This window comes from Python bivittatus, unplaced genomic scaffold (assembly GCF_059951505.1).
Source record: "Python bivittatus isolate LINGU-HERP-01145 unplaced genomic scaffold, Pbiv_v1 ctg000700_np1212, whole genome shotgun sequence".
Taxonomy (NCBI): domain Eukaryota; kingdom Metazoa; phylum Chordata; class Lepidosauria; order Squamata; family Pythonidae; genus Python; species Python bivittatus.
This window is the reverse complement of record NW_028277098.1, coordinates 3,788,144-3,815,048: the sequence shown is the minus strand read 5'-3', so window position 1 is coordinate 3,815,048 and position 26,905 is coordinate 3,788,144. Positions and strand designations below refer to the sequence as shown.

General features: G+C 38.9%; 2 protein-coding genes across 8 annotated transcripts in view; one reads left to right on the top strand and one right to left on the bottom strand.

Moving 5' to 3' along the window:
• RABGAP1L (RAB GTPase activating protein 1 like) overlaps positions 1-12,604 on the bottom strand; it is a 180,420-nt gene extending 167,816 nt beyond the window's left edge. The window contains exon 1 of one of the 4 annotated variants that reach the window (XM_088154011.1): positions 12,220-12,604. The gene's annotated coding sequence lies outside the window, so the exon portion shown is untranslated. The remainder of the gene's footprint in view (positions 1-12,219) is intronic. The other 3 variants (XM_088154009.1, XM_088154010.1, XM_088154012.1) reach the window with 3 other exon arrangements.
• Positions 12,605-23,225: 10,621 nt separating this feature from the next.
• Positions 23,226-26,905, top strand: part of RC3H1 (ring finger and CCCH-type domains 1) — a 75,692-nt gene continuing 72,012 nt past the window's right edge. For all 4 annotated transcript variants that reach the window (XM_088154140.1, XM_088154138.1, XM_007425150.4 and 1 more), the window contains exon 1: positions 23,226-23,468. The gene's annotated coding sequence lies outside the window, so the exon portion shown is untranslated. The remainder of the gene's footprint in view (positions 23,469-26,905) is intronic.

Sequence of the window (26,905 nt, the reverse complement as noted above, 5' to 3'; positions counted from 1 at the left end):
AATAAGGCTATATACTTGCTCTCATGCTGTTCAACCTATGTGCTAATTCAGCGATTGAAAGTATAACCCCTGATCTTCATCCACAAAATCTGGCAAACACCCAGCAATGTTATTTCTATAGGCAGTTATACTTTCAACCACTTTAATAGACTTGCAAAGGTAACTAAAAAAATTGTCATCCACTGAGTGAAAGAAGGCCCACTATTTAATTAACATAAAAACAAAGATCATGTGTTTTGCTACAAGGCCAAGAGTTATAGATGGCTATAAAATGGTAATCAAACTGAACAAGTCAGGATCTTCCATCACTTAAAAGTAATTTTTATGTCCTTTGGTTCTTGGAGAGATCAGTTAGAACATATTACCAAGAAAACACAGAGGTCTGGCCCGGCATTATTACAAAAGCAGGAGAATACTATATCCTTGCAGCTTTAAAGATATTTTATGGTACCCAGATACCAAGACAGATATAAATTTCAAATGTTTAGAAATGGTACAGTCTACATATTGGTTGCCACCATTGAAGCCTGTGTTTCATAACAGAGATTGGTGGAAGTGAATCATGTTCCAATCAAGAGAAATCACTGCAGACTTTAAAAAAAAAAAAGGAATGTTGATGCCAATGAGGCCGGAAAAAGTTACATGAGTTTTGGGCCTCCATCAATCCACAGTAAAGCAGACAGTGTAGAAGTGGAAAAAGCACAACACTGTTGGTACTCTTCCCAGGAGTGGTCATTCAACAGAAATTACCCCAAGAGCAAGGCATACAATACTCTAGGAGGTTGTAAAGGATCTGCAGATGCCTGATGTTAGCATTCATGAGTACACTGTAAGGAAAACACTGAACAAGAGTGCTGTGCATGGCAGGATACCTAGGAGGAAACTCCTGCTTTCCAGGAAACATATTGCTAACCTTTCTCAAGTCTGCCACCTGTATGATCTAGCCTGCTACTGTTCTTTAGACAGATGAGACAAAAAGGAGCTTTCCAGTATTAATTACTGCATTTGATGAAAATGAAACACTGCATCCCAGCAAAAGCACGGCAATGGGAATATCACTGCCTCAGGACCTGGTGAACTCACAATCATTGAAGGAACAATGGAGTCTGGATTCTATCAGCAAATTCTACAGGAAAATGTCAAGGCATTTGTCTGTGAGCTGAAGTTTAAATGAATGTGGGTAGTGTAACATGAGAACCATTCCAAAGATACAAGTAAATCTATAACCGAATGGCTGAAGCAAAAGAAATTTCATGTTTTGGAATGTTCTGACCATAACCCAACTAAAATGTTGTGGCAGGACTAAAGCAAGTAATTCATACAAGACAACTCAAAAATATCAATGAGCTGAAGCAGTTCTGTAAAGAAGAATGAGCCAACATTCCTCCAAACCAATGTGCAGGATTGATTAACATGTTCAGGAAATATTTAATTGAATTCATTTTTGCTACAGGAGGTACCACCAGTTACAAATCTAAAGCCTCACAGAATTCCAATAGATGGTGAATGCTGGCTCAATATGTTCAATAAAGACATGACATGGTATACTGTTTTGGGTGTGGTTTGTACAATCAGAATCTCTTGATCTACTAATAGGACTTAAAGTCAGATTATGGATAGTTCTAAAGGTGTTAATAAATTCTTTCTTATCACTGTATATTAACAATCTTGTAGTTCAAAATCACAGAAGAACATTTATGCAAGTATACTTAAATATGGTTCGACTGGCCTTCTGGGATTAAAGATCCAGGGGACACCCTATTCAGACTGAAGTTGTTCATGCAAAGAAGTAAGGTTGAAACTGTCAATTATATGTTACTGCATTAATAATGATGTACACTGTAAAAGTAGTTGGAATCAACTTAGATCCATCATTACTGCTTAAGGATGCATATGTTCTGCTTGCCTGTATCTCCAGTCCTTGGAACATATTAAGAAATCAAGCACGATGGGCTTTTCATGCCTGGGAGATGGACAAAATAATTATTATACACTACTGGAACTTTTTAACTGATTTGTAGCAATGGATTGTTGACTGTGTGAGCTGTCAACATTGGAACTCTTGTTTCCCTCCCCACACCCTTCCAACAAAGTGTAAAGGAAGACTTTCCAGCAACGTTTGGCATTATTTTATTCATGGGATCAAGTTCTAGGCATTCATTCCACTTAAAAAAAAGTTGATTTTATATAAACAAAGATAACAAAATGATGTAATTTTTCTTTTTTTTTCTTAATTAGTTTGAGATAATAAAATATATTAAATGATGTTTTTCTGTATTAAATAATTTTTTACTTTACTTTTTATTTTTCAGGTGAGGGCACTGCCATAATTTTAATACTGTAGTGAAAAGTATTTTCTTCTAGGGCAACCTCTTCATCATGTTCGTTCGCTTATGTGGAACTATACCTTTCAAAAGGCTATGCCACTTTTTAATAAGTTTTTGAGGACTACAGGACCATAATTTCTGTTTAATAGGCAAGCCAAGAACCAAAGACATTGCAGTGAAGCACATCATATAATCACATCCTAGCTGACTTCTTTCTTATCTCCTTTCTACATTATCTCTTAATTCATTCCCCATTATTCTCCTCAGAGTAGTCAGTGTCCAAAGAGAGACCTCACTTTTTAATTTATAATTCCAAATTCTATTTTTAGGCCAAATGGTTTTAGCTCCAAAGTGCCTAATAATGACTTAGCAGACTGTTCAATCTCTATCACCTTGAGCACAAGAATTCAGCCAGTTAGAATCAGAAAACTGCTGAACTGGAAAAAGGCTGCAACGTTCGTATTTCCCCATGAGCTATGAATATAAATTATTTCTAATTACTGCACTTAAAGAGAAATGTGTTTAACTGGCAGGGCAGAGAATACAAATTGCTATCATCCAAAAAGATACCAGAGAAGGAATAAGGTTAAAATATATTTGTTATTAAATTTAAGGATTTTTCTTTTTTATATATGTTAACAGTAGTAATGTTCTTAAAGGGTAGAAAGATATGACACTATGGAGTTGGTTGAGATGGCAAAATTGATGGCTTTGTATGAGAAAAAATACTGTGTAATTTTAATGCAAGTTGGAAGCCTTTTTTTGGACTTTTTGTGGGAAACAGGAAAAAAATGAAATCATGTTATAGGGATTTGATAATTAGAAATAACATGGGTTAATAGAAATAATGGGAGTTAAGTTGTAAACTTAGAGCAAGAGTTTGATGTATATTGTTACTTATATCTGTTCCAAGGAAGATCGGAAGCCAAAGTTAGGTTGCTGCATAGGATACTGAAATCTAGAAAGCTGTCTCTGAAACACTGTCTGCTCCACATGCATGGGCAATTGGACAGTCTGAATATATGGGTGGGAGATGTAAAGCGTAAGGCCTTCCATTTGTTAGGCATTGACACACCTTTGGGGACAAGCCAAGCTTCTACAAAAGAGGATGCTTAATATTAAAAAAGAGGGCAGAGTAGCAACTTCCAGTGAGTGCCATGGCAAGCTAGTTGTCCCTGCTGAAGCAGGACAGCATTTATGCGGAGATCAGCAGCTGGATGCTGGATCCTGGCCAGTGAAATCTGTCCAGAGAAAGAAGAGATCATGAGATTGCCCACATGCATTCCAGACAGCTGGTCCTCATGCACAGACCACAGCAACTGAGGTTTTTGGGTCGGCTTATGAGTTGAGCAACTGGGAGTCGAGGGATACCATCTAAGCTCACAGTCAAACGCAGCCTTTTATGCACAAAAAAGCCCTACTGAGCCTCATTTCTTAATCACCTTTGGAATTATTTATTACTGCTTTGGAAATATTAACACCCTTTGGAACAGCAAGTTCTTATTGCATTCACTGAGTGAGTCTCCTTCTCCTTAAAGAAAGAAGTTTTAAATACTATTTTAAGGACTTGGAAAAATATTATTTTTTGGAATAAACAGCAAAAGACTGTTTAGAGTGTAGATTTTGGAAAGTTAAAAATGGACTAAGGGTCCAGTTGGATTTGGAATACATTTAAAATTAATTATAAAAACCCCTCCCATGGGAAACTGTGGTTGTTTGGGTTTTTTGGAAAAGAAACATGATAGGATGGAACGTTGAAGTTTGGACACTAGAGGGCACCAGAAGGAAATGGATGCATTGAGAGGCATTTGTGAACAACTGACTCAGAAGCTAGTTTTAAAGATCTCTGCTATTATTGACCGACTAAATGATGCTACGGAAGAGGAACAAGTTTTACTGGACAAGACTGAAATTGATTTAAAAGTGGACTTAAAAATGACAGGTCACAAGAAGGATATAGAAAAAGATGAAATATTGAATATACAAATGAAGCCAGCCGATGCTTTAATAACTAAAAAGGATGTACAAATAATAAACCAGAATACCTTGAATAACTTTTCAATATTGGATTTACAAAAGGGATTTTTTAATGTTGTCAGCAACTTTGTGAGAAGAGACAAAGAGAAAATGGAAAAAAATCAAGTGTTTGGACATTATTTGAAGAGACTAAAGACCAAGATTGTTGGGAGCAAGGGGAGCAATATAAAGTTGGTTTATTTGACCAAGGTTAAAATAGGCAGGTTGTTATCTCTGACAATTTTTAATGAATTTTTTCTGACCAGGACTGGATGATGATGCTTCAAGGTTTTTTGCTTATAGATAAGAGTTATATGGGAAAGAGATTATTCGTTGCATTTTAAACTTATCTGATTAAGGTTAAAACAGTTATGTTGTTATCTCTAGTAACTTGGATTTGAATGATGAGGTTTCGGGGATTTGTTCAAAAATAAAAAATGAGATATAAATATAAAAGGAACGAAGTCAAGTGGGTTTATTAGATTAAATTTATAATAGATATGTTGCTATTTCTGGTAACCCTTAATGGACTTTTGCTGATTAGGATGGATGATGAGGTTTTAAAGATTTGTTTATAGAGAATGAGGTGAGATATGGGATGAAGAGATTGTTATATTTTAAGAGAAGGTGATAAGTTGTTAAAGTTGCTTATACTTGCTGGGACAAAGGGGGAAATTCTTTTTTCTTCTTCTCTTTTTTTAAATACTGTATGTTTTGTTTTTCCTTTTTTTATTTTTACCCTTTTGTTTTTTATAGTTTGTATTAGTTTTATCTGTACATGTAATTTCCAGTAAAATTATCTTTAAAAAAAGAGGGCAGAGTCGTTTTTAAAGTGATTCCATGGGTGAGCTGAGAACTGAGGATCATCCATTAAAAAAAAAAAAATCTCAAGATGACAAAAGTGCAAATGATTTTGACTATCCCAATTTAAATAGTATAAGCTAGGAAATTAGTACAGCCAATCCAGTAGTCACAGGCCCACAAGGATGCATGCAAGACTAAATCAAAATGAGCAACTCTACAGACAATATATTATTGCATGATCACCTTAACAATTTATTTTTGAATAAAGCACAGTTTAATGGAGTCATACAAGATGCACATAGTACTTGCCCAAAGTGTGGGTGTGTGTTGCCTCCAAAAGCCTATTAACCTTATTATTAGTTAGGCTCCTGTTTTTGGATTTTGGAGGCGGCATATGCTGGACTGGCCCAGCCCATACCCTACTACATTTGTTGAGCAGGTTCTTGCATTTTCTTGAGGTTAATTTCCTAATCATGCAATCGTGTGTGGTCAACGACTGTGGTTAATCCTTGCTGCATCTGATGTTCAGTAGCCCTGAGAGTAAAATGTCATCAATCTAGTAAGCCATGAACAAGGCAGGGATTAGAACGATTTGCTCCACATCCCTAGCCACTAGACCACGATAAAATGTGGGACTGCGCACAAACTTCTGGGGTAAAACCTGGAATACGTACACTCGCCCATGTCAAGGCAAATTGGTCTTGGGAAGCTTGATCTGTTAGAATTAAGAAGAAAGCAATCTAATCAAAGAGATTAGCATCCAAGCTCCTTCAAATGTTGACTTATCTTAGTGTCAAATTCCCTGACTGAAATAATTCCTGTGTTATTAAAAATGCACCATATGCATTATCTGGTCATTATCTGGTGGATTTTGTTGTTGTTTTGTTGTTGTTTTTAAGCAATCTCAGCCAACTCTTCTTGGGTGTACTCTAACCCTTCTGGTAATCATTAATTGCCTTATTAGTGATTAAAGGGTGAGCCTTTGCAGCTCAAGTTTTCTCATTCTCCTCTCCTTCTTCCTCAGTCCATTCCTCATTCAAGCTATAATCCCACACATCTCCATCTCATATTTGTGGATTCTAATCATGGGAGGCAAAAAGTGACCTAACCTACTGAAGATTAGATACACATTTTTGCTTGCCTGGCTGTGATGTTTTAATTTATCAAACCAAACAGCCAAGGCAACAGCACAACCCTTGGCTGTTTCCTGGCTCTCTAGATCACTTTCCAGGGCTTCCCTTAAAAGAGCCCACTGTTCTTTAAAGACAAGGATATTGCTGCACATGATTCCAAATTTCAAAATAAATTTGAAAAAAAAAATCCAAATTCCAAGTGATTTCTAAAATTTTCCACACATCACAGAACATGATGAGGATCCATCCTACTCCACTTTCCCACATTTTGCTCCTCTTTCTCTCCAAATCTATGAACAGTTCACTACAGCATCAGACCTAGAGCCATGATGCTCAACTATCTCAGACTCCCATGACACTGGGAGGTTGGAGAGGAGGATCACTCAGTTCAAAATTTGAGCTACTGGCACCCAGGCACTTATGCTGGCCATCCAGGTATATACTTCATCCCAGCATTGTGTACCTCCTTGTCAGTGGCTTTTCTCCCCCCAAGTGCCAGTGCCCCTGAATCCTTTTCATAACACCAAACGTCACTACAGTGTATAAGAGAATCATCTTAGATGGTTCCTTTCAGATAAATATGATACTTGTCATCATACCAATAAAGAGAAGAGATGCCAATTGCTGCATTCTCTGCTACCTAAGATATCTTTGCTTTACTTTTGGATAGGTAGAAAAAATGAAATCAATAAATGTTGTAATAAAAGAAAAGTGTAACCTCATATGGTCACAATATTAAAGGCTTACTACATATTTAGATATTAAATTTTACAACACTGCCTGATTGTCTTAAAACAGGAAAAATAAATGAAGCACATTAATTATGCAAATCAATTGTTATAATTAAATAAACATAATTTTAAAGCAACCAGCCAGGCTAGATTCCTGCTGACTGTATAGACTAATGCCCATCAACTTGATGTCTCCATTAGTAAGTTGTAGTCAGAGTTGTACAAAAGTTTTATTTAAAATTATTCCTATATAAATTTTTGGAAGACAATCCATAAGGGAACATCTAGTGTTTCAAATGTTCAAGCTTCAAAACTGAATGTTTGGAATTTGGAACACCTGTTTCAAGCTCAAAAGGCTTTCTAAATGCTTGAGGCAACATGCCTTATATTTGAAAGTGGTTTCACACTCAAAACATTTCAAACCAAAATGTTTAGCACCCTCTACTTGTAGTTCTTTCAAGAACATTCCATTAACCTCTGATCTAGTCATTCAACATATCCCTTTTTTCCCTTTCTTCTATTTTCCTCAATTTCACCAAGCATTATACTTTTTTTTTCTAAGTCATCATCAATGCACATCAAACATGCAAAATATGTGAATTTCTATTTGCCTATCACTATCTCAAGGGCCTGTCAGCCATTGGGCCCAAAACTGACTGACTAGCTCTTCCTACACTCCACAATCGTTCTAGGGACCAACTTTGAGTTTATAATTTGATGGTGGTCTACCTTTTTTCACTCTCTAAATGTTCAGCTTTCATTTATTACCATTGGGAAGACCATTAACAATACAATGTCCTTCCCTGATACTGCACTTAGCACCTCTTGCAATTTACTAAATGATTTATCAATGTCTTATTACATTCAATCAGCAGTAAATGCATACACTTGTACAACAGTGACATTCACTTTATATCCACTAATTCTAATGGATATGATCTTGTTATTCATTGAATTATAGCAATGTCCTTTTTGAGTATTATTGCCACTCTATTCCTTTCTGTGGTCTCATGCCCTGGGTTTTTTTTTTTATCTGCGCTCAGTCGTTACCGACTCTGCAGTGACTGCTTTTTTTTTTGGACGAGTCCTTGCAGTTTTCAAGGCAAGGTGTTTCAGAAGTGGTTTGCCAGTGTCTCCTTCCTAGAGCAGAGCCCAGCTGATGAGCGCAGGAGGCGGAGTTTCCGTTGCTTTGCGCCCTTTTCGGGCGAGCATGGCTTCCGCGCTTACCGGCAACTGCTCCCGACTCCTTTTGCAAGGCGCCGCCAGCATTTTTCCTCCCACCGGAGTGAGAGTCCCCATTTATCTACTCACATGAGTTTTCGAACTGTTGGGTTGACAGGACATGCCCTGGGTAGTAAACTGCAATTATCTGGGCTGAAATGGCTCATTACGCCCTAAGTTCATCTATTCTAAAACATGCATAATATTTTTCACTTCCACTCTGACAGTTTCACATCATCATTGGCCCATCATCTTTTCATATTTCATGTTCCAACTGAACCTGCCCTTGAGAAGCAGAGGTTCCCCAAACTGCTCTCTTTATGTGTATGAAGTTCTATCAAACTTCAGCTGGCAAGACAGGACTGGAATCCAAAAACACCTGGTAAGTAATTTTTACTGTAGAAAATTATAAGCCATAATGAAAGAATGCTACCAACTACAGTTTCAACCACAAACCTTATTTATAGATTTAGTATTCAAACCCTTTGACACCTTTTTCTTGTGGCTTTCGTACATAATGAACAATTTTGGGGAAAATGAAGGTTCTCTTCCTGCACAAAGGACAAATGGAAAATGTGCTGCTTTGTTATCATGTTATCCTTCTTTGACTGTGTGAGAATTCTTGCAAATGTGTTAGGCCAAAGTGATAGAAGCATCATATGAACTGTTGTTACTTACCACTAAAACAAGAAAACACCAATTGGGAGGTACATGCAGTGTGCTGACATTCAGGGTATAAGAAAAAGAACCTTATGCTTATTAAAGATTGAGAGTTGTGTTGTTATGTCCTGTTCTGCCCATATCGGAAAGCCAGCCATACTACCCCAATAGGTTTCTGGGAAAAACCAACTAAATATGCAAACTTAAGTTAGGTAGAACCTATCCTTTCTTTTTGGAGTCCATAATTCACATTCTATAAAGAAGACAGAGGAGACTATAAATTTCCAGATTAGCCTGTTCCTTCAGATGCTCAAGATAAAGTAATGGCTGTTAATTGGACACTTTTACCTCCATCTTCAAAACTCTAGACCCACCACCCCATCCTTCCATGATCTTAATTCCTACTCCTACTCCCTTTCCTCTCCATCTTACCACAAGCTTCAATTCCTTCCCTCTATTGGTCCTAACCTTATTCCTTAAATAAAGTATATCGGAGAAATAATAGTTTGTTTTGAAAAAGCTCAAATAGTATTTCCATACAGCTTAGCAAAGAACAGGACAATCTTATGCATGTCTATTCAGAATACTGTATTCTGAAGTAAAATTCACAGAATTATACTATTTTTCAATACCATTAGTACTGGAATCATAGGAAAGTAACAACCACCTAAAAAGAACCTGCGATAGACAGATGCTGTTGTTTGATGGTGTTAAAGGTATTGTTGCAGGATATAAGCTATTCCAAGCTGCCTTTTGCAACTGACTGATGGTGATTTTGTCAATGTGGATGGTGTACAAGTAGTGCTCCAGATGTTTTGGGATTGTACCCAAGGCACTTATTACTATTGGTACTATCTCTGCATTATTGTTGGTCACACAATCAGCCAGATGTTTACACTGGATTTGGCATTTTTATCCACCTATTAAGTCATTATTATTATTTTATCCCACCTTTCTTATATATAACTTAAGGCAGCAAACATACCTAATATTCTGGAATAATTATCACAAAGATTTCCTTGCAAAACATAAAATGTATCAGTGTTCAGGATTTTAGAGCTTTTAGACATTTCCCCTATGCTAAAAGATCTCTAATATATAGACCCATAGCATGCCTCTCAACAAGATAGAGGTGTTTGGTTTTTAAAACAAATAAATTCAGACTTTTTCATTTTTCCACTGAAACTGATGTGCTTTGAGGATCTATCATAAATTACTAGAGAATTAGAAATCAGTTAAATAACTGTATGAAATAGCTTGCTTTCTGGAATTTGTAGGCCTTAGACAGTATTTAATAAAACACAAATGAGGGGAGTGATTGCTATTACACATGGCAAAGGTTATTCTAAGAAATACATTGCTACAGATTAGAAAGATCACAGCACACACTGGACTTTAAACTGTCACAGGACATGCTATGGTCTCATTCTGCAACTCCCAGAAATCCGAGTCAGACTAGGAAACCTGCTCTAATAAGTGTTTTTCAGAACCAAATTTTCAGGGATACAGGATATTATTATTATTATTATTATTATTATTATTATTATTATTATTATTCCTGCCTTTTATATATGTGTGTGGTCAACTCACTTAGATTTATATTTAAAAAAATAAAAAATACTGGAGCAGCCAGCAGAAATTTTTCTACTTTTTACAGGGCAAGAACCTGCTTATTACCAGTAAGACCGCACTCTTCATATCAAAGGCAATTTCAAAGAGGACAGATTATTTAGACCAGATTGGTGCTGACTGTGGGGGTGATGGTTTGATATGAACTTGTATCACAGTTTTACTTATATTTACTAATTCTTATCTGTATGTTTACAATGGTTTTTTATTTTATTTCCTTTATACTTGATATCATCAATAGACTAAATCAATAAAGTTGATTGATTGTGTGTGGTCAACTCAAGACAGTGAACATACTTAATACTCCCGCCTCCTATTTTCCCCACAACAACCCTGTGAGGTGGGTTGAGCTGAGAGAGAAGGATTGGCCCAAAGTCACCCAGCCGGCTTTCATGCCTAAGAGAGGCCTAGAACTCACAGTCTCCTGGTTTCTAGGCCAGCACCTTAACCACTACACCAAACTGGCTCTCTTTCTGTCATAGAAATACCTACAATATGGATACCTCTGTAGATTTATTGGTTTTCAGAATGCCTGCTTCAAATATATTTCTTAGGATTACTTTTGTGATATTTTTTATTTTTTATCACGATTAATAAGAGAGTATTGCTCAGTTCACATATATGCTGTACTAAAATGTGGTTGGCTGGTTTATGGTTTATTGTATTGCGGAAACTCAGGCAATTAGGTTAATTAAATAAATCATAGTTAAGTTTACCATGGGTTAGTCTGTTGTGGATATGTAGCCTGAGAAATGTATCTTTGTTAAAACCAGAAATGGACCGATTTTAAAGCCTGCTAATAAATAAGATTTGCCTTTGAATGCCATTAAACAAATCTGAGTGACAAATGTTTCTTAATATTTTAAAATACATTGATTCACAGAACACAGTCCACTTTGAAATACTGGCAAAGTCCTGCTGTTGGAGTCTCCCTTTCCTGTCACAATTTCAAGGCTAAAATGCATGTAAATTTCAAAGTGAAATTAACAAGTCTTACATGTTGTATATAGGTCTAGTCTGTACCTGGTTTTTTGTTTGTTTTTTTCCCCACTTCTATGCCTGTAAATAAAGAGTTTTACACAGTTAGTTCAACTAGATATACCAAAGATTAGTTAGGAGAATTTTATTAAAGCTCCATCTTTGGATTCTTACAAACGCTAAATTACAGTATAGTATCTAAAGGAAATAATTCGTTTCTCTGACCAAGCCATCTATTTCAAAAATCCACTGCTTTCTGCACGGGGGGAAGAAAAGGCCTGCACAACATCCTTCCTCTCATCACGCAGTTCCTATCTCGCCAGAGCACCGCACAACTTCACCTCAAGAACGCCGCGATCCCGCCCTCCCTTAATCTCATCCAGCGCGTTCAAGGAGCGTAGCCTCCAAGCCGCAATAAAGACAAGCATCACCGGCAGCCTAGCCAAGTTCTCATTTCTTGAAAAGACACGTGATGGGCATAAAGCAGCCCAAAAAGTTCATAACGCCAGCACGTGCACTTTTAGCTGCCTAAGGTCTCCACCCGTCAGCTTGTTCGGACAGCAGCCACAAGGCCAGAGAGATTTCGGGACGGGGCTCCGCGGCGGCCAGACCTCCTCCTCGGCGGCAGACGTCAACTCTCCACAAAGAGCATCGATTTATTTTCACCCCGCGCCTGTCGGGCAATCCCCCGAAGAAAGCCTGGAGGAGAGGGAACCTAACCTTTGGATTCAGCCGCCCCAAAGGAACGAAAGCTCGTCCGCACGTCCACGCTAAGGTCTACTCACTCACACGCCTTTTCTCCTTTCTCTTTCGCACATCCCCTCCGCTTCGCACGCCGGACAAGACAGCGCCCCCGGCGGGAGAGCAAGCCTCGCCTCCGTCGCCCCTCACCCAGGGCTCCTCGCTCCCTCCGGGAGGGCGCCTGCTGCTGCTGCTGCGGCTGCTGTTGTTGTCGTCGTGGAGGGAAAAGAGGAGGCGCGCCTCTTCCGTTCCTCTCTCCCTGCAGAAGGCGGCGGTGACGAGGGCTATTCCGCGAAGGAGGGGGCGGAGGAGAACTGAGCGGCAGAGCAGCCCCGGCTGGGGCAGCCGCCCCAGCCTACAGCACGGCAAGTGCGCAGGCGCCTTACGGCCCGTCCGACATTCCAGCGGCGACTGACAGGGTGGAATCCCGGAGCAGAGGCGGAGCGGCAGCAATAGGGACGCGTCTCGAAAGTTAACCAAGGAATAGGATCGCGGCTCCGTGCCCCTTCCTCATTTTCCTTCCACCTCCCCTGCCCTGACACGTCTCGACCCATTATGTCTCCTGCCTCGTTCCCGTGTCGTCCCCGAAGGAAAAAAAAATACAGTACAGTATTGCTCTTAAAGCTTTCACTCCTTCAGCATCTTCAGGCTGAATGAAGTAAACTAACCAGAGGAGGGAAAGACTGTGCTTGTATTCTCACGAACCTAGGGTCTAAATTCAAGTGGGTGTAGCTTACTTTATCAGAAATTAAGAAAAATTATATTTTTTAATTATCGGGGTGAAGGCACAGTCCTGCTGTTCTCCTTTTGCTGTCAGCCAGACCAAAAAAAAAAAAAGACCCAGGAACATATTTTTATCCATTTGTTAATTTATTAGATTTGTAAAGCTGTCTGATTCATCATGTGACTCAAAGGGGCAGAAACGTTAATACAAACCTGAAAATATTTATCCCTCTTACAACTGCCACCTGAGTGTCTGCTTTGATGAATGGTGCAGTTCTTAAGGATATTTTTTTCAGTCCCTTGTCATAGCAAAAAATAATGTTATATCTTTTGATATCTCCTTATTTTCTGTATTCTTAATAGCCTTATGATGGTCATAGTGATCAGAATTAATTTTCGTTAAAGTCACCTGTAAATAACCAGCTGTATTAATTAATGCATTCCCTGCTGACTTTTCATCCCTCTGGACCTCTTCCTTTCTCTGACAGCAAGATTTTTTTAAAAAATGCATTGTAAAAAAATAATAAACAAATTAACCCTTACTATTCAGCGCCCATCATCTGAGTTTTGCACCAAAGCATTATTGCACTGGTATCTCAGGAGAAGCCCTGAACAATTTCCTTATGTATCTATAAAGCTTTATTCTCTGGTGAAGCACCTAGATAGTCCAAAGCCTTAGTGTGTACATGGCATGGTTTAAGCTGTCACCTCTTTATAGCATTTCTATCTAATGTATTAATTCATTCACAAGGAACCAGTGGCACAAGACATAAACTGTGTTTACTAAGATCAACTTCAACTCACCTCTGACCTGGAACTAAAAAGAATTGACCATATTGCAAGGAGCATGCCAGTACTCCCGGTAACATATTGGTAAATACTATTTAAATCTTGTTTCAACCAATGATAAATACCAACTTCCTCACATCTGGGGGAAGCCACATCCTGCTTATTAGCTTTGAGACCAATAATTATAATGGTGAAAAAGAGAATTTTAAATGGAAGCTCTTATCTAATTAGACAGGCGTGCCATAATGGCTGTGCCTTCATTTGGTCTTCCCATAGTGTCAATCAGAGATCATTGCATCAGATATGGCCCTTGCATTAATCATCCAATAACTGTTTTTGTACCCCTCAAAAGGTAATTCTCTTGTGCTCCATATCATTGATTACAATTTCCAGCAGCCTCAGCCAGCGTAGACAATGGTGAGGAATGGGATGAATTCTGCTTCAGCAACATCTATACCCCTGTATGTTCCCTTGTTTCTGCTGCACACAGTACAATATAGTTCTGAAAGGTGCATAAAAGGCATTAACTTACCTGTTTGTTGTTGCCTTATTGAATTAATAAAACCTAGGAACCCACTGAAGTGAAATGGGAGCCTAATCAGTGAACAGAAGGACAAGCCAATACCTTGTATGGTAAAAAAAGACCAGAAACAGAAGTTACCTGAAAATAAGGTTTTCTTCTAGAAAAAGCCACCTAATGACTGAAACCATAAGTAAATAGGTATGTTATTGTTGTTCAACTGAATGTTTCAGGACAGTTTAAACAGAATTATGTGGTGTCAAAATCAGTTTGTAATTTTGGAGATTCCTGAGTATAATTTCTATTTGAAGCCCTGCAGTTTTGAGGTCTAAAATTGCAAATGTTCCTAACAGAGGTCTTTGATTTTTAGCAAAATTATTGGATGACCTGAATGGAAATAGAGTTCTTCTAACTACAGAAGTGTTGCCAAACCAAATGCAGAAGAAGGAGATATCCAGATATTTCCTCCATTTATGCCATGATGCCACTGGCAAAGCAAATTTGCTGCTGTAAAAACAAGAACCTCCCACTGGAAACATTTGATGAATATTTTGTCTGAGAGAAATCTGATTCATGAGATAACTTCTTTTCTCCAAATGACAAAGCCTGGGGAATTTGCTGAGATCTTTCTAAAGGTAGCTATGTGAAAAACCAGATGACTGAGTTTGGGGGTAAGAGAAATTGGCTGTGGGCATTTTAAAGAAGGCTTTATCTCCAAAGCTAAATGGAAATTGCTTCAACTTTAGAAGTAGAGTAGGGATGTACAAATCAGAGTGCACATGGATCAGCTGCTTTTTAGGTGGTCTGTGCCTGCTTGTTTTGCTCCATATATGGGATAGAATGAGGCTGTTTTGTTTTAGGAACAAATAAAAGGCAGTTGTTCTGGGCAGAAATGTTGGACAGGGGAAGAATAGGAAAAAACCAAAGCTGAGGGGTTTATTTGGCAATGGTATATTTCTATGACACAACAGAAATGGGGAAAGCAATGAAAGATAAAAAGGGGAGGAGCTTGTGGTGTGATGTCAGGGAGATCCCACATGTCAGCTGCATGTATCAGCCTTGTGAGGTAGTTCAGACAAGAAGCACACCCAGAAGTTCTAGTTCTAACTTTATTGTAAGGTTACATTAACAGAATCTTGCAAGTCTGAAAGTACATCTCTCTCCCCACTCACCTTTACAGTCCAAGAAACTAGGGAGGGTCCCTTCTGAGATGTTTGCCACACCTACATTCCTTCTGCAGGCTAAACTGCCTCTTACTTGACCACTGTCTAGTCTCCAGGCTCTTCCTCCTGTCTCCCAAGGTCATTCCCACATACCGTTACAGCATGTGCCACAGAAGGCACTCCTTGTTTCACCGCAGCATGGCAGTAGCTGAGGGGGGAGAGGGGGGAGAAGGCACTGGGAAGACAGAGCAGCCAGGTGGGCCAACAGGATATGCTGTGTTGAGTGCCACTGAGACCATCACCGTAAGAAACGAGCACACAGGCTAGTACCAAGCAGAAGCTAAGGGGAAGCAGAAGAGTAATAGAAAGGAAGTTACAGTACTGAGGAGAGGCAAGGGATGGAGAGAAGGCAACCAGCAGGTGAGGGGAGGCAGGGGAAGTGAGAGAAGAGAAGATGGGGAGACAGATGGGCTATAGGACATGCCACGCTGGGAGCTGCTCAGACCATGCAGTAAGGAAGAGCCACAGACCATTCAGAGGAACAACAGCAGCACTGTAAAGAACAAGTATCCTTGTTTCTGAAGAAGGGAAGAGGTGGGCAACATGCATCAGCCTTGCTCTACATGCCTTGCAAAATCTTTCTGGAATTCTTCCAAAGTTTGTTTTGGCCAAACTGTCTGATCCAAAGGTGTTGACAGAACTTCCAGGACACTTTTTTTTCCCTTTTGGGGTGAAACAAAACATGTTTCTAGTTAGAGTAAGACTCTCATATCCGGTCTTGCAAAGACAGCAGAGATTTCTCGTATGTTTGTGCTGCCATCTAGTGGTCATCGGTTTTCCTTTCTCTTTTGAGGTTCAGGTATAGCAACCTTTTAAAAAGGGCTGAGCAGCTCCGTCAAGGGTCAGGGCCACCCATCAGAAAACTAAGGTACTCCAGTCTTCCAAGCCTACAGAAGAAAAATGAGCAAAAAGCTTGACCAGTACAGCTGAAGGGTTTCAATGCACTCCTTTTGGGAAAGACCACAGAGGGGGATAGAATCTATAAGATTGCTGAATGCCATAAATGCAAAAAGACTGATTACTTTGCAGTTGTTTATTGTACTCAAGAATTTTAAAATACATGCCAGTGAGTATTTCTTTTGGGGCATATAATATGCCCTGATGATTCTGCCAAATCATGGAATTGTCTGCAAATCAATAACTATCCAATGTGCTTTAAAAGTGACTGAGGAACTGATGAAACTGTGATTACAGAATCTGCCTACAGATATTTCCAGGGTTCGCCTCATCTCCAGCAGACAACCATGGCCCTTGCAGGTTTGATCAAGAAATTTCTGAACCACCTTTAAGCCAACAGGAGTGGAAGTATCCCTGGACAAAGTGAGATAAGAGGTGCAAAAACCTATGCCCACAAGAAAGATCTGCTTGAGAATGAAGGTCTGCTTAGGAAACGGTACTACTTCTGTGCAGCTCTACTTTATTGTAGAGCTGTTGCAACCAAGCTAAGTGGAAGATGGAAGCTTAAAGCGTCTGAGTTCAAGTGTACCACAGAAATGCAACTCAGTGCTCAGAGCAATATCTTCACGTAGCAAGTTTTTGTCAAATTCTTCCTGAGCCCTGTCTCACACCCTTGGACAGAACTCAGATCTATTTTATACCCTAAACTGGGTCTTCACAAGCTAGTGGTTCCTGCTAACACACATTTGTTTTGATTCCGCACAGTACTGAAACTGCCTCAACTGTTTTCTCTGCTTACTTGCAGGGTGCAGCTATACCCCCTCTGCCCTTTGCAGACCCATTGTCCTGTTTCCTGTGTTTTAGGGTCTCTTTTCCACTGTTTTGCTATAGTGCAATGGTTCTCATGGTTTATGGACCACTGTGGTTTTGCAATAGTATTGTAGATACTTCTTGGTACAAGTTATATAGATTTTTTAATGGCAAATCTCAAGAGATTGTCAAATCACACCAGATTTTGGCATTCTCATTTAAAATTTTGCAATATTTTAAAGCAAGCATCAAAATCTCATGAATTTCAAGCATTTTATTGAAAAAAATTATTTAATTTTTGTGAGACTGGTTTAAGGAATTATAAGGCTATACAAATTGAATGAACGAATAAATAAATAAATAAATAAATCTGAGGCCCAATGCAACACCTGGTTTGGAGGTCTACTATGCCCACACTGGAGGTAGATTCCTGCAAACTGAGGTGTTAAAACTATGTATTCAAAACTGAATATCAACAAAACCAATATCAACAAAACCTAAACTAAAATTTAAAGATGTATCTAGAAGAAACATATATACAAATTAGAGAAATCATTTATTTATCTGATTACCTTTATCTGACCCTTTTTTTCTCACAAAACTGCAGCCCTATTTGTTTCCCCAAGCCTATGACTGCAGTATTTAGCTGGAAATACATGTACACATACAACTGTAAGTGTATGTATGTGTACATGTGCATGTCTAGACTGCATATTACAAAATTCAGAACATGCAGGCATCTAGAATTTTAATGAATACACGTAAGTCACATGAGTTTTCAGAAAAGTTACTGGTTATATCATTCTAACAACAGAGGGCACAAGATTCTCACTAAGCATACTGTACACAATTTTGTTGATCAGATTTCTTAATTCTGAAATTCTGAACTATCAGTTTGCCATGTGTGTAACTATATTAGTCTAGCAAACTGATGTGGGCAAAATGATAATAAAAATGTATATAATTACCAAATAGCTGAACATGAGTCTCGTATAAGAATTTCTTCTACCCTATAATCTTTGTCACTAGTTTTTGAATATCACTTGAAAGTTAAAATAATAATATGGAAAAGTTTTGCTTAGCCGCAATGATTCATATATTTGCAATCTCATGTCTGAATTACTATGCTGTATGCCAGGTTGCCCTTAGATGTGGCATGGAAACTGAATCTATTACACAATGCAGCAGAAGGTTTGTTCTATACTGCATACATTCATACCCAACATGCTATTTCCTTTTGGATAAGCAAAATTCTGCAAGCAGGAGTGAACCTTAATTCAAAGAAGACTTTACTTTTATAGTTCGGCTGCCATAACTTATTGGAAATGTCTGAACATGGACTTGCAATTTCTATATACATGCATATCTGTAATGGGGCATAACTTTTTGGGGTAAGCACAGTTATGCAAAGTGGAGTAAAAGCATAATATTATAGTAAGACAAAAGAAGGAAGGTATCAAAGAAAGAAAGGAAAAGAAACAAAATGAAATCTGGCTTACCAAACCATTCACAATAACTTTTCAGGCAAACCATCCTTGCTTCCATACTGCTTCATGCATCGCCTTTTGTTCTTTAAACTTTCCAATTGTCTTTGAGGATCTCCATCCAACCATGGCTTTCTTGGTTTTCTGTTTCTCTCATCCCATTCACTCTTCTTTCATACATTCATTTTCTCTCTATCACCAAATCACTTCGATGTTTTCTTTTGTATTGGTCATTCACTTTTGTATTCAATCCACATTCACTCATCACCCATTCATTCCTGAACATATCTCTTATGGTTTTATCACACCTACTTCTTAAGTATCCCATTTCCACTACATTCAACTTACTTTTATGCTTCATATTGACATATTCAACTCTCATATATTTATATAGCAAAGTAGGCAGAACCACATACTTATACACAGCCATTTTCACTTCTTTCAACGAATATACATTCCTTGGTCCTTCCCAATCTGGACTTGCAGTAAATCTCAGATTTCCTGACATTCCTTGGCTTAGCTTAATTCCTTGACTTGATTTAGCAGAAGACTCACAAACATGACTCAGTGAGATTACAATATTTTGCAGACAGGAATAAAGCTACAGTATATGCAAGAACTGATTGCCAACTGCCATGAAAAGTTGTAAATGGCTTTTATAATCTCAAAGATTTAAGTCCATAGCTTTTTCCTTACACTCTTCTGAAGTAACAGACATGGGACTTGGTTGCCTTGAAGCCAAGCAATAACTGTATGTTTACACAACTGCCATCTCTGGTGTGGAAACTGGCTGGTTCCTGGCTTAACCCTTACACTTTAAAGTTAACTACTTAATACTTCCTTCCTTTCTAAGTGCATTTGCACATCTTACAATTTCTCCATCCATTTTTCACATCTTGAGTAAACATTCTACCAAGGTATACAAATTCATCTAATAGAGTTAGAGCTTTTCCCCCATTTATGTATAACTAGTAACTGTTCACTCAGTTTCCCCAGTCAGACAAAATTACCTTGATCTTTGATACATTCCTTGTTACATCATAAAATCTACTTAACATTTACCACAAATAATTTGAGTTCTCAGCCAACAATGCAACATGATATGCATATAAAACTGCACGTAACACACCTCAAGCATTTCATATATATTTATCCAAAAATATCCTAAACAAGCAAGGGGACATTATATATCCTTTTTTAACTAACTGCCAGGTGTTTGTTAAGTACACTGGTACCTCAGTTCACGAACTTAATTCATTCCACGATTCTGGCCGCGAACCGAATTGGTCGTGAATCGAATCAAATTTCCCCATAAGGTTCAATGTAAATAAGGTTAATCCGTTCTGACCCCTACGAATGTGATTGCCAACCGATTTTGGTCACCAACCGAATCAAATTTTCCCATAAGGTTCAATGTAAATAAGGTTAATCCGTTCTGAACCATATGTTTTTTTTTAAACCACAAAAATATGAAACAAAGTACAGTACAGTACAGTATGAAGAGAGAGAACACTAACCTTGCTTGAGGCGACTTCTGGCGTGGAGGACAGGAAGGTGAGTGGGGAGGCAGTTATTGTTTGGAGGGAGAGTCCCCCTCGCCTACAGGAAGCCACGACTACGTGTCAGAGCAGGGAAGATGGCCATGGGTCGTGTTCGTCGCCCGATGCGGAGTTCGCGAATGGAAGCAAAATTTTGCAAACGGTGCTGTTTATGAACTGAATTGTTCGTGAACAGAAGCATTCGTGAACCGAGGTATTACTGTATTCAGTTTATTTTATCCATATTAAACCAACAAATATGCAAAAAAAAAACCAAAACCCTACCCAACCTTTCTCACATTCATACATCACTCAAGGACCTGCTGAAGAGCAAAACCTGGTGTCTGCACATCCTCTGCCCTTCTCAAATCCTTTCAGCCAGAATTCTGCCAAACACCTTCCTTGTACATTTAACAAACTATTCCCTATATTCACTCTTTCTTGCTTTCCCTTTATACTGGGGAACAATAGCAGTATTCTTTCAATCCTCAGGTACAGATGCAGACTTCACTTTCATATACCCACACACTGAACAAGTCATACAGCCTTCCATAAGCAAACCACATGCATATTTTAACATTTCTCCAATACATTATCTACACTTGTAGCCATACCATTTTTCCAATATACTCACAGCATTTATGACATTCTTTTCATCTTTTTTTCTTAGACATAAATGTTTATAGCATTCATTTCAATTCTATTCTTTGACAGATTTATTTATTTATTTATGATTTATTAATAACATTTACATTCCACCACAATCCTAAGAAGATTCTCAGTGGCTCACAACAGCAAAGCAAAAACATAATAATACAAGGTAAAAAATGTGTATTATAAATATTGAAACTCCCACAGAAATAATACCTGGTGTCAGTCCCCAAAAGCCCTCCAGAAAAGTTGTTTTCAACTATTTCTGAAAGGCAGATAATATTGGAGCCATTTGAACTTCCAAATGGAGGCCATTCGAAAGAGCTGACCCCATCATGGAAAAACATTTCCAGGATTCACCCCTCCACCTGCCAAAAGTGGGGAGATGCAGTCCCAACCAGCTGCTTCTCCATGCATGATCAAAGTGGTTGGGCTGACTCAAGTGGAGAAATGCAGTCCTGTAGGTGACTTGGTGCCAAGCCATAAAGCTTCATAGATTACAATTCACCACCCAGAAACTGATAGGAAGCCAATGCAGGACCCGTAAAACAAGTGTAATATATGCCCCTGGCAAATACCCATGAACCCCCAGGCCACTGCATTTTATACCAACTGAAGCTTCCAGGTGATCTTTAAAGGCAGCCCTATGTAGAGTGTGCTGCAATAATCTAATCAATATCACTGCAATAGTATCAGTATCATTTCCATATAAATCTTCAAAATATACTATCTCCAGCATTCCCTCACTTGAGTTTCATCTCAAATAATTTTATCACTTTTATGCTTAATTCCATTAAATCTGCTGAAGATTAGCCCTTTACACAGACTTCCAAAATAATTTTTATTTTCACCAATGATATCTGTGAATAATGGTGGAAGGTTCAATCAATGAATGTATAGAAAGTGAATGTAAGGAAAAAGCATGTGTAAGCTGCTTAGGATAGAGATGACTTAGGAAAAGTATATTGCAAAGTGAATAGGCTTGAATTACAGAATACTTTACATGAATATGGAGTTGAATTTTAAAATGGGAAAATGGAAGGAGAAACATGGAAATGGTAGGATAGTAAAAATGTGTATGAAAATGTCCCTTTGACCACTTCATTAAGTGGAAATAAGAGTTGGGCATGGCAGTGGGAATGGGCTACTGAAGGAGTGTATATGGTAAAACTAGAGGAAATATGGTCAAGAATGAATGGGTGCTGAATGAGCATGGACTAAATACAAAAGTGAAAGGCCAGAATGAAAGAAACACACTGAAGTGGTTTGGTCATTATAATCTATGAGAATTTAATTAAAAAACAAATATATGAAGGAAGAGACAATAGGTCAAGAGAACGGAGAAGACTGAAAAATCTGTGGTTGGATGGAGTTGGCGAGATCCTCAGAAAGAGAAAAATGGGACAGAAGAATTGGAGGGTACTGAAAGATATACTGAACAGTGGTGGTGTGAATTGTTTTATTTCGTGTCCTCATGCCTTAATATCTTTGGCTTACTATTTCTTACTCCTGTTCTGCACTTTGCATAACACTGCTTATGGGAAAAGGGAACAGCATGATGGGTATGTATGTGATGTATGTCTTAGCATTTTGCATGAACTATGAAAGCCATCAGGTGTAAGGCTGATATATTTGGACTGCAAAATTCCAGATGCTCTCCAGATAGCAACCAAGAAGTACAAAACACTTTAATACTAACCATAGCAGTCACCCGGATTTTTGCAACCCAGGTACATCATCTGAGTACCATGGAGCTAGTTTCTTTTGGCTTAGCATGTTGCTCAGGCGTTATTTTTCTAAGCCTGTCTGGCGACAGCAAGATCGATACGTCTAAAAGCATGAAGGCTAAGCCGATCACATTTGCTGCATCCTGTGGTTATTATGCGTTAGAGACAGAAGCCATTTGCTGTCGTTTCTGGCTTTTGAACGCTGCACTGAGAATGCATATATAAATACACAGGGATGCAGCGAGCAGCTAATAAAATGACTGACGACCGAATCCTGCACGGGCTTATTCAAGAAGTCCCCTTCTTCTCCGGGAGGAAGCACCTTATATTCAACAGGGCTTACTCCCTAGTAGGTATTTAGGGGACAGTGCTCGTAAAACACTGTCCGGTTCCACTTCGTTTCACAATGCGGGAAATCGGGGACGTTTTTCTCTGTTCAGGCGCCCTCCTCGGCTAGGGCGTAGGAGCTGAGCTTTCCAGGTCTAATTTCCTCCCGCTTCCCCTTTCGGGAAGGAAAGACGGACGGACGGACGGATGGAAGCAAGCGCCGGGAGCGCGCCGGGAGGATGAGTCTAGGGCTGCTCCACCCCTCGAGGAGCAGGAAGGGGAGGCCGACTGACCCAGCGAGCAATGCATTAGCAGTGACGCCTGTTTAGGCGAGGAAGGCTTTGCTGCTGAAGCAAGCAAAGAGGCACCCAAGATGGCCTCTGCTGCAGGAGCAGCCGTGGCAGCAGCAGCAGCAGAGGGCCAAAGGCTGGGGCAGGAGGCCGCGGTCGGCCGGCTCTTGATGCTGGTAAAGGAGGAGGTAGACGCGACGGCCATGGCCGTAGTCCGCAGCTGAGAGAAGCTGCTGCCGCCGTCGTGAGGTGAGCCCCCCTCGGGTCGGGAGACAATAGGGCGGAGGCTGCGGCCTCCTCCTTTTTTCTCGAGAGAGGAAGGAGGAAAGAAAGAGAGACAAACGACGATGCCTGTTTTTGTGTGAAGGAAACTTGGCTTTCTAATGCGCCTGAGAGACCGATATCTGTTTCTTCGCTTCTGCATCTCCCCTCCTCCATTTTTTCTTCCCTTTATCTGGGTCTGTAGGCCTCAGGCTTCCGCCGTTCTCGATTTCTGCCGTTCGCCGCCCCGGTGCCTTCCAAACCGAGCAGGGGAAACTGTGTCAGGTGTTGGAAGCCTTGGGCGGGAATGGCGGAGTTGTGCACCTTGGGCTCTTTGCGCGTTTCTCTATATTCTGAACCGGGGATGAAAGAAATAGATCCCTTAGGAGAGTACTTGTTATATTATTAAGTCGATAATCCTGGGCAAGTTTGCTTGGGGGTTCACCTCACGGACCTAAGCGAGAAGAACCGCTGCCATAAATCAGTTCTTTGCATCCCTCTTCAGAAATACACACTTTTACGATTAGGAGGATTTATTCCTAGGATATACGTGCTAGGTTAAATAAAACTTGAACATAGGATCTCACTGCGTGTGTCAAGTTCTGTGCTTGGAACTAGGAGTAGCCCCTGTTACAAGAGTGAAAATTACGTTAGTGTAAAGGGTCGGGATTTATACCTGTACAACTTGTCTGTACTGTACTGTATTGTATTGCTGTGAGTTGATTCATTTCCCCCCATCAGTCTTATTTTCCAGTTTTACCTAGTTAGTATGTACAAAGAAGAGTGTGAATTCACCAACATTTCATTTTTTAAAGTTCACACAAAGATTAATTTTGATCCTTTTTCTGCTTTTCCTAACTCTAAAACTTAATTTTGTTAATCAGCTTGCAGTTCACTGAATTCTGTTTTCTTCCCCACAGTATTTTGAAGACTCTCTCAGGTAGCGTTGAGTTTGTGTACCTAGGAAAATAAGGAGTGATAAATAAAAGTGAAATAGTATTTTAAGTATCTGGAGAAATGCTACTTCTTTGTAGTTACCAAATATGAAAGAGTGTGTGTTGTGGTTTAAAAAATAGAGCAAAACTGTATTTGACAGGAAATGAGGAATACAGGTTTGAATAGCCTACTGTCCTAGCAAAAGCAATATTCTTTTTAATGAGAGAGTAGCAGGAAATGACATCTGGAGAATAGTTCATTAGGATGCTATTTAAAATACTGTACATAATGTACAAAATTAAATCTAATTAAGTTTTCTCTTTGTTCACCTGCTTTTTCTGAGAATGTTTTTAAATGGTCATATAATTGTTAGAAATTGATAAATTCTTGCATGCTTGATCTTTTTAAATCAGGAAATGTTTTGCTTATTTTGAGAAAGCTTCATCAATTTTCATTCTTTGTGAAAACTGTAAGTTTAGAAGTATGTATTTTTACTGTGATTCACTACAGGTTTATCCAAAGTTTCTTTGCTCTTGATTTTTCCCCATTTTTTTCATGTGGCTTATTTTATTTTATTTGTTTGTCAAAATTTTTATGGATGCCCATTTCACATGAAGTGACACTTATTTTATGGAATTGGCTCTCAAATAATAAATTGTATGTCAGTGAAGCCGTAGAAATAGGCTATTATTATATCATTAATGGATGTTTGGGCCTTATATGGTATAAAAAAGGGTCTCATTTCTAATTACATTGACAATTTAATTTATGGAATATCTTAATGCATTTTCTGTGGGACCTCTGAATGTACAAAAGTATAATTTTTGTATAATTGTGGTATAATTCCTGGATATTAGCTATATTGGTTGGCATTGATGGGGTTTGGAATCCAATATTGGTTAGAAGCTATAAGATCCTTTCTAGCCTTTTAGGTTGGAGGTATGTTAACTCTAGTTGTATATACAGTGGTACCTCAGTTCAAGAACATTTCTGTTCACGACCAATTTGGGTCACGAACAGCTCCGTTCGCAAAATTTTGCCTCCATTTGCGAACGCCGAATCGGGTGACGAACAGGATCCGCGGCCATTTTCCCTCCCGTGACACGTGGTCGCGGCTTCCTGTAGGGAGGGGGACTTTCCCTCCAAGCAATAACCGCCTCCCCACCCGCCTTCCTGTCCTCCACGCCAGAAGTCGCGTCGAGCAAGGTTAGCATTCTCTCTCTTTGTACTGTATTTTGTTTCATATTTTTGAGGTTTTTTTTAAAAAAAACATATGGTTCAGAACGTATTAACCTTTGATTCGGGACGCGACCAAAAATCAGGTCGCGATCAAATTTGGAGGGGTCAGAACGGATTAACCGTATTTACATTGAACCTTATGGGGAAATTTGATTTGGGTCGCGACCAGAGTCGCGGAACGAATTAAGTTCGTGAACCGAGGTACCACTGTACATTTTACAAATAAATACTTCAATATTCACTGGAGTTTTAATTTGAAAGGCAGGCTAACATTGATGGAAAGAAGAGAGCCAGTTTGGTCTAATGGTTAAGGCCCCAGGCTAGAAACCCAGAGACTGTGAGTTCTAGTCCCGTTTTAGGCATGAAATCCCGCTGGGTGACTTTGGGCCAGTCACTCTCTCTTAGCCCAACTCACCTCACAGGGTTGTTGTTGTGGGGGAAATATGAGGAGGAAGGAGTATTAGATATGTTCGCTGCCTTGAGTTATTTACAAAAATAATAAAGGCGGGTAAAAAAAATCTAAAAAAGAAGAATTTCCTTCTATAGCCAGTAAAGTTACACCAGGTACTATAAAAATGGTCTCAGAAAAGATTGTATGAGGGATGGGAAAAAGGATCTAAAAAAACTGTGGGGTCTAATATTTAAGCAGAAATAATGAAGCTATATAGACAGATTAATTTTATGTTTTCAAAATATTCTCTTTGTCTTAGTCCTCTAATACTATGTTTACAGTCTGAGAAAGATTCACATTCTTAACCAATTGAATTCTTCCATCTTTATCAGTTGAAAGAACAGCCTTCTTACCAGTTCACACAGGGGCTGTGAATAAGAGACAGTAAGAGAAAGTCTTCACCTTAGGAACTTGAGTGATAAAAGGAAAACAATCAAGCTGCTGAGATTTCTGTTACCTTATCCTCTTTCAGTAAATCTTGTTAAACAAATTGAAAGAATTTTGGTTTCTATGAAAGTAGGGCAGCTAAGAAATTGACAAGTGTTACATAAGCATGGTAAATAATTTTAAACTATACATGAAGAATTCATAAATAATTGTTTAGCACTATCAAACGTCACAAATCAACATTGCAAAATTACTGTTCAATTTTCAGCTGTATTGAAAGTTATTTTATTTCTAGTTGAAGCAGTTAGCTATTTTAATTTATTGTATATATTTATAAATATTTACTTATATATCAAATTTGTCACCGCCCATCTTGTTAAAAAATGACCCTGAGCAGTTTACAGAGAAGCTA